We start from the raw sequence: 13,991 nt of genomic DNA on the forward strand, positions 1-13,991 counted from the left end.
GCAAATGTTTAAGTGCATTTTCAGTGATTTTAACTCTGTTTCTTTTTCTTTTTTTTAAAAAAATAATAATAATTTTAAGTCTGTTTCGATCATTGCGTTATGGTGACTACGGAAAAAATGAAGCATGTGAAAAAGTGTAATGCAAAAACTATCGAACAAAGAGTTGCGTTCTTGCTTTTATTTAATTATGCATCTAATTGTTTATTTTGGATGTTAACTTCGATGCTTTTTTAGTGATGTACAAAGATTTTTCTTACATTTTCATGTGAGGGTTGCTCGAAATTGTCTCCGGTGAAAATGCCCGAGAACGATAAAAAGAATTTCTGTAGATTAAAAGGGTTTCAAGTTTTAAGTTTTATTTCAAGTTTCCAGCCAAACAATTATTTAATGTATCATCTTTTAATTTTTTTCAGCCTTTTATATGAAAATCTTCGATCCAAACTCATTTTCGTTTGACTTAAAGAACACGTGGTTTTCTCAAATATCTGGTGCAAGTTTTGAAGCATCTCAACCTAAACATCAAAGGAAAATGTGATTCGTCCGTTTTATTATGGTATTTTTTATATGTTGAGAATTTTAGCTTGGATTTTTATGTTTGAATGCATGTAGAAAATGTGTTTGTGCAGAATGTGTGTGTGGTGTGCTCATGTATGTGTGCAAAGTGTGTGCATGTTGGGAATAGTGAATGAAAGCGACATTTATGATTGATCATGTTTGCATGAAAATGTTATTGTCATGAATATCGTAGCAAGTTCCTAGTTTATTCGATGTAATCATAATTTTAGTATATATAAGAGTTATATATACAAGGGGATTAAAATTATAGATAATAAGCTTAAATTAAGTCGGTGATGAATTAATTAAAATATGGATCTTTAATTAAAGAATCAATAATGCGGCCCATGCACATTATGAATGTGATCATCTTATCTGGATCGTCGATGTTGGGACGTCTAGATGTGGGCATTTATATATAATGTGATTATGTACGACTTGGACCGATTTAATTAGTCATTTCATAATAAATTCCGTTGTTACAATGAAATTCAAATTAAGTCATAAAGATGATCATATATGGACAAATCTTAATCCTGACGTGATTATAAACTCATGTTCATTTCAATATGATTCTTAATTTGCTTGTTTAATGTTTGCGATTGCTCATTCTTATTACATGCATTTTAGATTTATATTTGAAATGAATGGTTGGGAATATGAATTCATAGACATGGAATCCATTCCTTCTTGCCAGAAGTAGAAAGATGATTCCCTCATTTGTTAATTCTGGAACAGAGTGATGGGACCAACTAATTTATAATCAAGTTATAAATTGAATCACTCACTAGCGAATTAATGGTAAATGAGGATAAGAAGTAATTGAAGAGGTAAACGGAAAATTCCTAGCTTCAGTTACGAATTGTCTATGGAAGATTAATCCATATGTAATGATTATATCAATGGACTACTCGATTTTGTAGAGTAAAATATTTCATAATGAAGAATAGTGCAATTCCATATTTTTAGTGGAGTAATTAGGAAATTAATAAATTAGATAAATTAATTAAAGAGTTTAATTATTTATCCAATTTATTGGAGCTTCTAATTATGAATCCATGGCTCCCGATACGCCTTTCCAAGTTAACGACGAGCTAGAAATGTAATTTAGAAATCACCTGGAAAATTGTTTCTATAACTTCAAATGCTTTGAGATAAATATAATTAATTATGATATATTAATTATATTAAAATATAATTATCAGATAATTATATATTTGGATTATTATAATAATATTAAAAAATGTTGATAATATCTTTAGTTTATTGTGAATAAACTTTAGATATTATTTGCTATTTGAAAATAAGTTAGAATAAGATTCTAATTTATTTTGACAGATCCTAGAAATCCTATTTGATATCTTTAATTTATTGTGAATAAAATTTAGATATTATTTAACATATAAATAAGTTAGAATAAGGTTCTAATTTATTTTGATAAGATTTTAGGAATCTTATGACTTTTAAAAATAGTTTTAAAAGGCATAAAATATAATATTCAAACCAAATCAAATCTTGGCATATCCTAGATGATATGGTCGATTTTTGGAGTCCCAATTGGAATTAGATTTGAACTCTTGGTTTTGAATTAATATAAATAGGATTATAGGCGGTCTCTTGAGAGAATCACTTTTTCTCTACTTTTCATGAGTTGAAAATAAAGTAGAGAACAAAATAAAATTTTATTTCTAGCATTTGTGTTTTTTGAGTGCCCACACACTCCCGTCGATAGGAAGAATCGTATTGAAAGACTGTGGTTTCTACGCATATTGGATTTACAAAAAGGAGAAAAATTACAAGAGGTTAGTCTTCTAGTAAATAGTTTTGTTTAAATTCATCAGTAATCTATATTCATATGTTAGATTATACTTTATGAAATTATGTAATCGCTTCCGCTGTGTTTCGATTTGATCGAAATTAAATTTTATAGTCAGTTTTTCTTCAGAGACTATATATAAATTCCAACAGTGCAATGTTTGTGCAGAGTGTTTGCAATGTGTGTGCAAAATTTGTGCCGGTAGTGTTTCTGCAGTGTGTATGAAATGTGAGTGCAGAGAGTGTGCAAAATGTGTGTATTGTTTGTGCAAAGTGTGTGTCGAGAATGTGCAGAGTGTGTGTGTATGTGTGCAGTGTGCGCCGTGTGCAAAGTATGTGCATGTGTATATGTGTGTGTACAAGAGTGCAAAAAATGTGCAGTGTTTGTGCAAGTGTATGCAATGTGTGTGTGCGTGCAATGTGTGGGCAGAGTGTGTGTATGTGTGTGGGCAGAGTGTGTGTATTGTTTGTGCAAAGTGTGTGTCGAGAGTGTGCAAAGTGTGTGTGTGTGTGTGTGTGTGCAAAGTATGTGCATGTGTGTGTACAAGAGTGCAAAATGTGTGCAGTGCTTGTGCAAGTGTATGCAATGTGTGTGCAAAATGTGTGCTGTGTTTGTGCAAGTGTTTGCAATGTGTGTGCAAAATGTGTGCAGTGTTTGTGCAAAGTGTATGCAATCTATGTGTGCGTACAGAGTGTGTGTATGTGTGTGCAAAGAGTGCAAAATGTGTGCAGTGTTTGTGCAAGTGTATGCAATGTGTGTGTGCGTGCAATGTGCGTGCATAGTGTGTGTATGTGTATGTGTGTCTGCAAAGAGTGCAAAAATATGTGCAGTGTTTGTGCAAGTGTATGCAATGTGTGTGTGCAGAGTGTGTGTCTGCAAAGAGTGCAAAATGTGTGCAGTGTTTGTGCAAGTGTATGCAATGTGTGTGCAGAGTGTGTGTATGTGTGTGCAAATGTGTGCAGTGTTTGTGCAAGTGTATGCAATCTGTGTGTGCGTACAGAGTGTGTGTATGTGTGTGTGCAAAGAATGCAAAATGTGTGCAGTGTTTGTGCAAGTGTTTGCAATGTGTGTGTGCATAGTGTGTGTATGTGTGTGTGCAAAGAGTGCAAAACGTGTGCAGTGTTTGTGCAAGTCTGTGCACTAGTATGCGGTGTGTGTGCAATAGTATGCAGAGTATGTGTGTGCAGTGTGTGCAAAATGTGTGCCGAGGGTATGCAGTGTGTGTGCATGTGTGTGTAGAGTGTGAGTATGTGTGCAGTGCATGCGTGTGATTGTGAGGTGCTGCAGGTCATAAAGTTTATTTTACAAGTTTATAGATTTTTTAATGAGTTGGAAATGTTTGAAGGTTAAAGTACAGATCTTTTGAAAAGTTAAAAATGTTAACTTGTCATGGGGTAAAGTTCTAATTGTCGACGGGTTCTTGATGTGCTTTCAAGTTATCGGTTTCCGAGTCAAGATGTCTCTGCCAACTTCCGGATTCATGGATATTATGTGTATGACAAAAAAAATTTGAATTGTTGAAGGCTGAAAGATGACTAAATCACGTTAAATATTTATTTTCTTGTTACGATATATGTTCGTTGTTCAACTGCTTTTAAAATATTTATAGGAAAAAAAAATTATGTTTAAGAATTTTGAAGTGCACAAGTGTTTTCTTAAGGATATTTTGAGGTTTGAAATATTATGAAGTTTTATTTAAAGTTTAAATATACTTATATATGTGAAGTTTTGAAATTTTAAATCTATGAATTGTATACTTCTCGATTTTGATATATGCATTATTTGTTATGTCTGGATGAATTAGATGAGTTTATATGTTCACTAGATTCTTTTGATACATATAATAATGATTGAGTTGGTGGTGATGTTCGAGGGAGTTTGCATTTGGTGTGACAAGCATTTACCCGAACTTTTCTATTTCCACATATGATATTACTCAAAACTTTCATAAGACCGTCTCATGGATCAATTTTGTGAGACAAATTTTCAGCTCGACTCGATTCATGAAAAATACTACTTTTCAATACAAGTATTGATTAGGTCAACCACAGCAGATCTACTCATGATATTATTCTGATATTGGTTGAAAATTTTGGAACAAAACATTGTTTTAATTTCTTTTATTTTGAAGGATGTTGATGACTTGCTTTACGAAAATTGCATGACAATTTATTTTTATATTAAGCTATGATTTCTGGTAAATAATTTTTATGTTATATTTGAGTGTTATCACTTATGTATATAAAAAATTCTTGGCTTTTTACAATAAGATAGTCCATGATAAAATTAAACAAATCACAAAAAACGTGATATATCTCTAACTTATTATATTACGACGTATAACAATCACATATAAATTATTTTATGACGAAGTAGAAATTGAATTTGTGATTACAATTTACAACCCTTTAAAATATAGTGTGAAAAAATATTTGTGAAATGAACATTTGTTATCTGATTAAATGTAATAAGCCAAGTGTGAAGATAAAAAAAATTATGTGTACATGTTTGTACTTAAGGTGGGGGGTATGTGAAAGGGCCTTGAAATTTTTATATAGTAGTGCTATTATTCAACTATCTTCAAATAAAGATAAAAATAATAATTTTCATTCAACTATATGATAAAAAATAATAATTAAAATGGTTTCATTTTGCTAATTTTATATCGACATATTATGTAAAGTGTTGACATTGGATTAAAGTTTAGAGAATGGTGGCTAAATTCTTTTAAAAAAATTATTATTTTGAAGAGTTTCTAATAGTTTCTAGGCTTGTTAAGAAATATTCTTGAAAGAGTAGTTTTATTGGATAACTTAAAAAATTAAGTACGGAAACAGTCTGACTTGACTAGTGATGAACTATATAATGGAATTGACATCTAACAAAAAACGACTTGAAAATAAGTGAGTAATGAAGTGAGACAAATTTTTTTATGGTTGTTCGAGATAAAATTCATACCTTGCTCATTCTTTCACTTAAGAAAGTTTCCACATAAAGATTTTAGCTTCACAATGTCTTGTAATAATTCATTTCAGCTAAAACTTATTATTGCCTAAACTGAAACTCGTAGTAATCACTTTACAATATTTAGATGCTTAAGAATTTTTCGTTCTAAAACAAAATAAGCCAACGGACGGCTTGACTTCATAATATGGTATAGAATGATATTTGAAAATATGATATATTCTGATAAATGTGTCAAGTGAGTAGCTTGAGATTGAAAGATTGGGAGTGCTAAAAATTCTTGAAAATATGTAGACTTTGAGAGAATAATCAAATATTTCAACAATTTTGTTTGTTTTTCAATTATCATATGTATCCTTACCCGACATGATGGACATGTCGTTTTCAGTTGTCGTTCGTATCATTTAATGTTCCTTGTGCTTTTGTGACTTTAATCCACATATTTTCATAAAACTGAGATATCATGTCCGAAATATGTAGTTTTTTGTTATTCATATGTTGGGATATTGTATAACCATTTCTAAATATGGAAGATGTTGAATGACTTGACTTGCATTATCCTTTCTGAAAATACTCAATTCTGACTTGTTGAGTTGCGGTTGGATTTTCAACGATTTAAACAAGTGAACACCCGTTCATTTTGATAGATGCTTTCTTGCAGTTAGAATTCAGATAATCTGTGAATTGACTCTCTTATCAAAATAGCTTGTACTTTTGATACTTTTGTCTGAACGACTTGAAATGATCTAGTAGCCAGAAAACTAGAAATTACAATTAAACAGCGGCGGGATCTAAAACAACTTGATGTTGTTATTTGTCGATTACCAAAACTTAGGATCCAATATTTATCATATATCCTTCATTTTGATCTTGAAGTAACATATGATTTAGGGAAACAAATTTAAACATTATATATTTGTTTTGTACTTTCGATTATTAAAATTTGGTATTAAGAATCCCTAAAGAAATTTTGTTAAAATTTCAATATGTTTACATTGTATTATGAATAAACCCCAACAAACGATTTTTTTCTCACTTTTTGTTTGTATTGATATATAAGACAATTAGTAGATACTTTTAGAAATAAATAGCTTCATGTATTGTTAAATTACAAAACTTTTGTGAAATGATCTCATTAGTTAATTTTGTAATACGACTCTTCTATTTAGGTTACGATGAAAAATATTATTTTTTTTAAATAGCTTCATGTATTGTTAAATTACAAAACTTTTGTGAAATGATTTGATTAGTTAATTTTGTAATACGACTCTTCTATTTAGGTTTTGATGAAAAATATTATTTTTTATATAAAAAGGAATATTTTTCATCGTAAATATGGACATGATTGACATGTCTCACGAAAAAAATATTTATAAAATTAATATTTTTCATCGTAAATATGGATATGATTGACATGTCTCACGAAAATAATATTTAAGACTTTATCACAAGAAATATACTAATGTTAAATGGCAAAAACTTGTGTGAGACGGTCTCACGGGTCGTATTTGTGAGATGGATTTCTTATTTGGGTCACCCATAGAAAAGTATTACTTTTTATGATAAAAGTATTACTTTTTATTGTGAATATGGGTAGGGTTGACACGTCTCACAAATTATGATCCGTGAGACGGTCTCATATGAGACTCACTCATGTTAAATACACACTTTAGGAATTGGTTACTTATATTATCAATTTATCTTATTTTTTAAATAAAGTCATTGTTAAAATTATACGACCAAAATATACATATCTACGAATCAATTTGCACGTGCTTTTCAAACTTTCAAGTTATGTAATTTATAGTTATAATAGATATAAAATTAATTTTAACTTTTTTTATTAAAATAAAGTCAATGTAACACTAAAATCGTGCTTTTCAAACTTCCAAGTTATGTAATTTATAGTTATAATAGATATAAAATTAATTTTAACTTTTTTTATTAAAATATGTTGGTCCCACGTACGGAATTTGAGATAATAAAACCCGAAAATAAAGAATAAACTGGACACCGAGATTTACGTGGAAAACCCCTAAAAATTATTAGGGTAAAAACCACGGGCAAGATGAAAAGAATTCCACTATAATATTTTGTGGTGTACAACTCACTCACTGTGTTTCCAAAGAGAACACACTCTCTTAATACAGGAGAACAAAACACCTCACAAATATTATAGAACTAATAGGAGAAAAGAGAGAAAACTCAAGATATTGCTTGAGAATGGGATGCTTATGAATTGCAAAATGATCACCTATTTATAGGTGCATGGCTATGTGTGAACATGGCTATGTGAATAAGAAATTGTTGAACAATTTCATCACGCAATTCCTTCTGAAATTCTCGCAAGTTTCCTCATTCATTGAATGTGTGCACCGGCCAACTTGTATTAAATGCTGTGTGCAATTATTCTACCGACATTTCTCCCACTTGGAGATTTGATTGAGAATCAAACACATCTCCACACATCCTTTCAATCTTGCCATTTCCTGCTGCTTACGTTTCCGCTAGACCACTTGAGGATCTACACCACTCAAACTTATCAGTGTTCACTGGCTTGGTCAGAAAATCAGCTATATTATCCTTTGTATGGATCTTCTGCATATCCATGCTTCCTTCCTCTACTACTTCCCGCACAAAGTGAAATTGTACTCCAATGTGTTTCGTCCTGGAATGAAAGGCTGGATTCCTTGCAATGTGCAAGGCACTCTGACTGTCACAAAACAAAGGAACCTTCTATTGTTTGTGCCCGATCTCCTCCAATAACCTTTTAATCCATATTGCCTCCTTGCAACCTTGAGTAGCTGCCATGTATTCTGCCTCTGTTGTAGATAACGCCACAACTGTCTGCAGTTTTGAAACCCAGCTTATTGCTCCTCCTGCAAGCGTAAACACATAGCCAGTAGTAGATTTCCTCTTATCAGGATCACCTGCATAATCTGAATCGACATAGCCCCTGAGTGTAAAATCCGATCCTCCATAACATAATGCAGCATTCGAGGTACCCTTAATGTATCTAAGGATCCTCTTAACAGTGCTCCAATGCTCTCGTCCAGGACTCGCCATATACCGACTAACTGTTCCCACTGCTTGAGCAATGTCCGGTCTTGTACATATCATGGCGAACATCAAACTTCCCACTGCTGATGCATATGGTACTCGAGACATCTCCATCCTCTCTGCTTCACTGCTAGGACACATTTCGGAGGATAACTTGAAGTTAACAGAAAGAGGGGTCGAGATTGGCTTAATATCTTGCATGTTGAAGCGTTGCAAGACTTTCTTCAAATAATTTTTCTGGGAAAGCCAAATCTTTCTGTTACTTCTGTCTCGGTGAACTTGCATCCCTAGAATCTTGTTTGCTGGTCCCAAGTCCTTCATATCAAATTCCCTAGCCAACTGTGCCTTCAATCCTTGGACCTGATCTTTGTTGGGGCCTGCTACCAACATGTCGTCCACATACAACAGCAAAATAATATAATCATCACCAGACCTCTTGAAATACGTACAAGGGTCTGCACTCAGTCTGTTGTATCCAAGGCTCATGATATAGGAATCAAATCTCTTGTACCAATACCTCGGCGCCTGTTTGAGACCGTACAGAGATTTCTTCAACCTGCAAACCAAGTTCTCTTTGCCTTTTTCCGCAAAACCTTCTTGCTGGAGCATATAGATTTCTTCTTCAAGATCTCCATGAAGAAACGCCGTTTTTACATCTAGCTGTTCTAGATGTAGGTCAAACACCGCACACAATGCCAACACTACTCTGACTGTTGTAAGCCGAACCACAGGAGAAAATATCTCATTGAAGTCAATGCCTTCTTTCTGAGCATACCTTTTTACCACCAATCTAGCACGATACCGCTCAACTTGGTTATTGCCATCACGCTTGATCTTATAAACCCATCTGTTTCCAATGGCTTTTCTCCCTTGTGGTAGTGTAACAAGATCCCAAGTTTTATTCCTGTCTAATGCCTCCAACTCTTCTTGCATTGCTATCATCCACAAGGATACATCCGAGCTTTGAGTAGCCTCGTGGAAACTCGATGGCTCACCATCCTCTGATAATAGACAATATGCAATGTTGCTTTCAGTGACATAATCTGAAAGCCAACCTGGTGGTCTTCTGTCTCGAGTTGACTGCCTCACATTGGAAACATCACTCAACATGTTCTTGTTCTTCGTGCTCTGGTACTGCTTCACAAGAAACTTGACCTTCGTCTGTCTTATTCTCCACCTGAAATGTAGTAGTTTCTGAATTATGTGTGCCTTTGTCTCCCTTTAATTTATCTTCCTCGAAGATAACATCCCTGCTGATGACAAGTTTGTGAACAGTAGGATCCCACAAGCGAAACCCCTTTACTCCATCAGCATAACCCAAGAAGATACATTTTCTGGATTTCGAATCCAACTTCGTTCTTTCTTGCTCATTGTACAGAACATACACCGGACTTCCAAATGTATGCAAATGAGAATAATCTGTCGGCTTCCCGGTCCACATCTCCATCGGAGTCTTCAGATCAATCGCCACTGAAGGAGAACGATTGATAATATAACAAGCGGTTGACTGCTTCTGCCCAAAATGACTTTTCTAGACCTGCAGTCCGCAACATAGCTCTTGTTCTGTCCAACAAGGTCATGTTCATCCGCTCCGCCACTCCATTCTGTTGAGGTGTATAAGCCGTCGTGAACTGTCTCTTGATGCCCTCATGTTGACAATATGCATCAAACTCGTCACTGGTATATTCTCCTCCATTGTCAGTCCTCAGACACTTGATTTTCTTTTCTGAATCAAGTTCAACCCGCGCTTTGAAATCTTTGAAGACCTGGAAAACATCTGATTTCTTCTTGATTGGATACACCCAACATCTCCTAGAGAAATCATCAATGAACGAGACAAAGTATCTCGCTCCTCCTAGGGATACAACCGGTGCTTGCCAAACATCCGAATGAATCAGCTCCAATATGCTTTTGCTCTTGGCAGTAGAAGTGCCAAACTTTAATCTGTGTTGTTTACTGGTAACACAATGCTCAAAAAAGGGTAGTGACACTTTTGTAAGTCCCGGCAGCAGCTTCCGTTCTGAAAGAATTTTCAACCCTCGCTCTGACATATGCCCGAGCTTTCTATGCCATAACACTGTTAATTCTTCTCCTTAACCAATTGATGCAACAGCTAGTTCTGCCTCTTTGTGTGTTTCTCCCAAAAGTACATACAGATTTGCAGCAACCTTTTCCGCCTTCATAACCACAAGCGCTCCCTTCACAATTTTCATGATCCCGTTCTCGATCCGAGTTTTGCACCCGATGTCATCCAATTGCCCCAAGGACAAAAGATTCTTCGTCAGTCCCTTAACATGTCGTACCTCCTGTATGGTGCGAATGGTGCCATCAAACATTTTAATTTTGATGGTACCGACCCCAGCGATTTCCAATGCATGATCATTTCCCATGAATACAGATCCTCTTGAGATTGGTTCATAATGATCAAACCATTCTCTCCTAGACGTCATATGCCACGTCGCTCCTGAATCCATTATCCATGTGTCACAAAATTTGTGTCTGCCTTCTGCAACTGTTGCCGCTTCGCTGAATAATATTTCACCACTGCCTGAAGTACTGGCCACATTTCCTTGAGAGCTTTTATCGATACTCGTACATTCTTTCTTGAAGTGCCCTTTACCGCCACATTTAAAGCAGTAAATATTTTTCTTCTTACTTCTCGACTTTGATCTACCTCGCCTTTGGCTCCCACTGGAGTCACGGTCCATAAATCTTCCTCTTATCATCGGCAAAGCCTCTGCCTGCTTCGAGGTTACCAACCTATCTTCCTTATTCTTGCGCCGGCTTTCTTCTCCGAGAACCGCAGTTAAGACATCGTCGAATCTTAGAAAGCCCATCAGAATATTGTTGGTAATGTTGATGATAAGTTGATCATATGAATTTGGTAGACTTTGAAGTAGAAGCTCCGCACGTTCATTTTCCCCTATTTTATGCCCCATGGAAGTGAGTTGGGCAAATAGAGTATTTAGTGTGTTGATATGGTCGGTCATCGATGAGGATTCCGCCATCCGAAGAGTATAAAGTCTTCTCTTTAGGAAAATCATGTTGTGTAGCGACTTGACCTCGTACATCTTTGTCAGAGTATCCCAGATAACTTTGGCTGTTTTTATCTCAGAGATACTTGACAAAACTTCGTCTGCTATAGCCAAGTGTAAATTGGCAACAGCATTATCATTCATCTCATTCCACTTTCCATCATCCGCAATCTCCACCGGTCTATTTCCAATAGCCGCCAAGCAATTCTCCTTTCTTAAAACTGCTTGTATCTTTATTTTCCACAGCATGAAATTGCTTCCATTGAACTTTGCTATCTCGTACCTTCCCGTCATTATGTCTACAACAATTTTAGGAGACCGAACAAAATAATCCCGCCTTAAATAAAAATCTCAAAAAATCTTTTCTGATGTGGAAGATCAGTCTAGGCTGCAACCACAGAGCATACTCAGAATTTTAAGAAATTTTAAACCAAGGCTCTGATACCACTTGTTGGTCCCACGTGCGGAATTTGAGATAATAAAACCCGAAATAAAGAATAAACTGGACACCGAGATTTACGTGGAAAACCCCTAAAAATTATTAGGGTAAAAACCACGGGCAAGATGAAAAGAATTCCACTATAATATTTTGTGGTGTACAACTCACTCACTGTGTTTCCAAAGAGAACACACTCTCTTAATACAGGAGAACAAAACACCTCACAAATATTATAGAACTAATAGGAGAAAAGAGAGAAAACTCAAGATATTGCTTGAGAATGAGATGCTTATGAATTGCAAAATGATCACCTATTTATAGGTGCATGGCTATGTGTGAACATGGCTATGTGAACAAGAAATTGTTGAACAATTTCATCACGCAATTCCTTCTGAAATTCTCGCAAGTTTCCTCATTCATTGAATGTGTGCACCGGCCAACTTGTATTAAATGCTGTGTGCAATTATTCTACCGACAAAATAAAGTCAGTGTAACACTAAAATATTTTTCTATATATATATATATATATATTAAATGTTGTTATTATTTTATTATCATCACTTCTATAAAAACATTTTATAAACATTTGTGTAAACAGTGCCCATTTATTCGAGGACCAAAATTTTAAATTCAACTTTAACTCTAGAAATCTAACGGACAGAACACTGCATATCTATTTCAAATTTAGTCGTGAATTATCCTCAATTTTTTACAAGCTTCCGATTGACAATCTTCTTAATTGACGAATGAGTGTAATGTATTCAATCTAGAGTTTTGATGATTTTTACTGACTTTTTTTAAATGATATAATTTTATTGATTTGATTGATGTTTATTGACTTTTACAGAATCTCACGGATTTACAGTAGATTTTTTTTGCAAGATTTGTTGACTTTTCGTATATAATTCTATGATTTTATACCTAATTATAACATATTATTTTTGTTGATTTATTTGAACTAATAATTAAGTGACATAGATAACATATTCAGTTTGAAATAATTTTTTTAATTTTATATTAGTAAATATATTTAATTATTTAAAAGTTAAATCATTTAATACTTACTGTGTATGCTTATATATTTGGGTTTGTATGTACGTTTCAATTTTTTTAAATGCATCTGTATTAATAAAATCAAGGAAAAAATTTGTAAAATAGACCTGATCGTATAATTGAAATTAAAAGTAATTTTTTAATAAATTAATTTAAAATTTTAATTAATTTTTTTGACTAAAAATTGATTTTTTAAATATTTTAGCATTTCCATTTAATTTGTAAACTATCATATTTTTATATAAAAAAAAGGTGTGAAAAGAAGATTATTCACCATCGTGTAAATATATTTTGTTTAATAAAAATATGATAGTATACATATTAATTGAAAATGCTAAAAATAATTAAAAAAATCAATTTTTATTCAAAAAATTTATATATTTTAAAGATTTTTTATTTAAAAAATCACTATTAATTTCAGTTTTATGAGCCAATAAAATTTTATAATTTTATTATATTTAATATAATACTTTTATTAAAATTTTATATTTATAATTTTAAACATCGAAGAATTTAAAGAATAGAAGTCATAAAATAAAGAAATAACATGTAGTTTTTAAACAACAAATGAAACAAATTATTTATCAATTATGCGATACAATTAAACTTTTAAAAACTAAGAGGCGTTATTTTATTTTTTGGATCATTTTTTGTTATTATTGAATAAGTGAAAGAGAGAAAAAAAAAAAGAGTTTGTGTATGTATTATAAGTTCTAAAAATATCTCCAAATTTTTGGTTGAAGCAAAAACAATTTTTAACAATTTATAATTGTATTTTAGGCTTTAATGTTTATATCTTAATGAATTAAATTGAGTCACTAAAAATTAATTGAAAATTTGAATACACGTGACTTTTATAGAGTTATTAAAAGTCAATGTCACTTAAACTTTTTAAAATTCAATGGATTGATCCGTCTCACAGATAAAGATTTGTGAGTGTCTCACAAGAGTGTGAGACTTACTCAATCTTAATTAATAATTCTAGATTTTTAAAATTTAAAAAAAAAAATAGAAAATCGTTAAATCTCCTAAATCGAATACATAGGGTCATAATCCAATTTCAGTGCTA

This window comes from Primulina eburnea, chromosome 2 (assembly GCF_022965805.1).
Source record: "Primulina eburnea isolate SZY01 chromosome 2, ASM2296580v1, whole genome shotgun sequence".
Taxonomy (NCBI): Eukaryota; Viridiplantae; Streptophyta; class Magnoliopsida; order Lamiales; family Gesneriaceae; genus Primulina; species Primulina eburnea.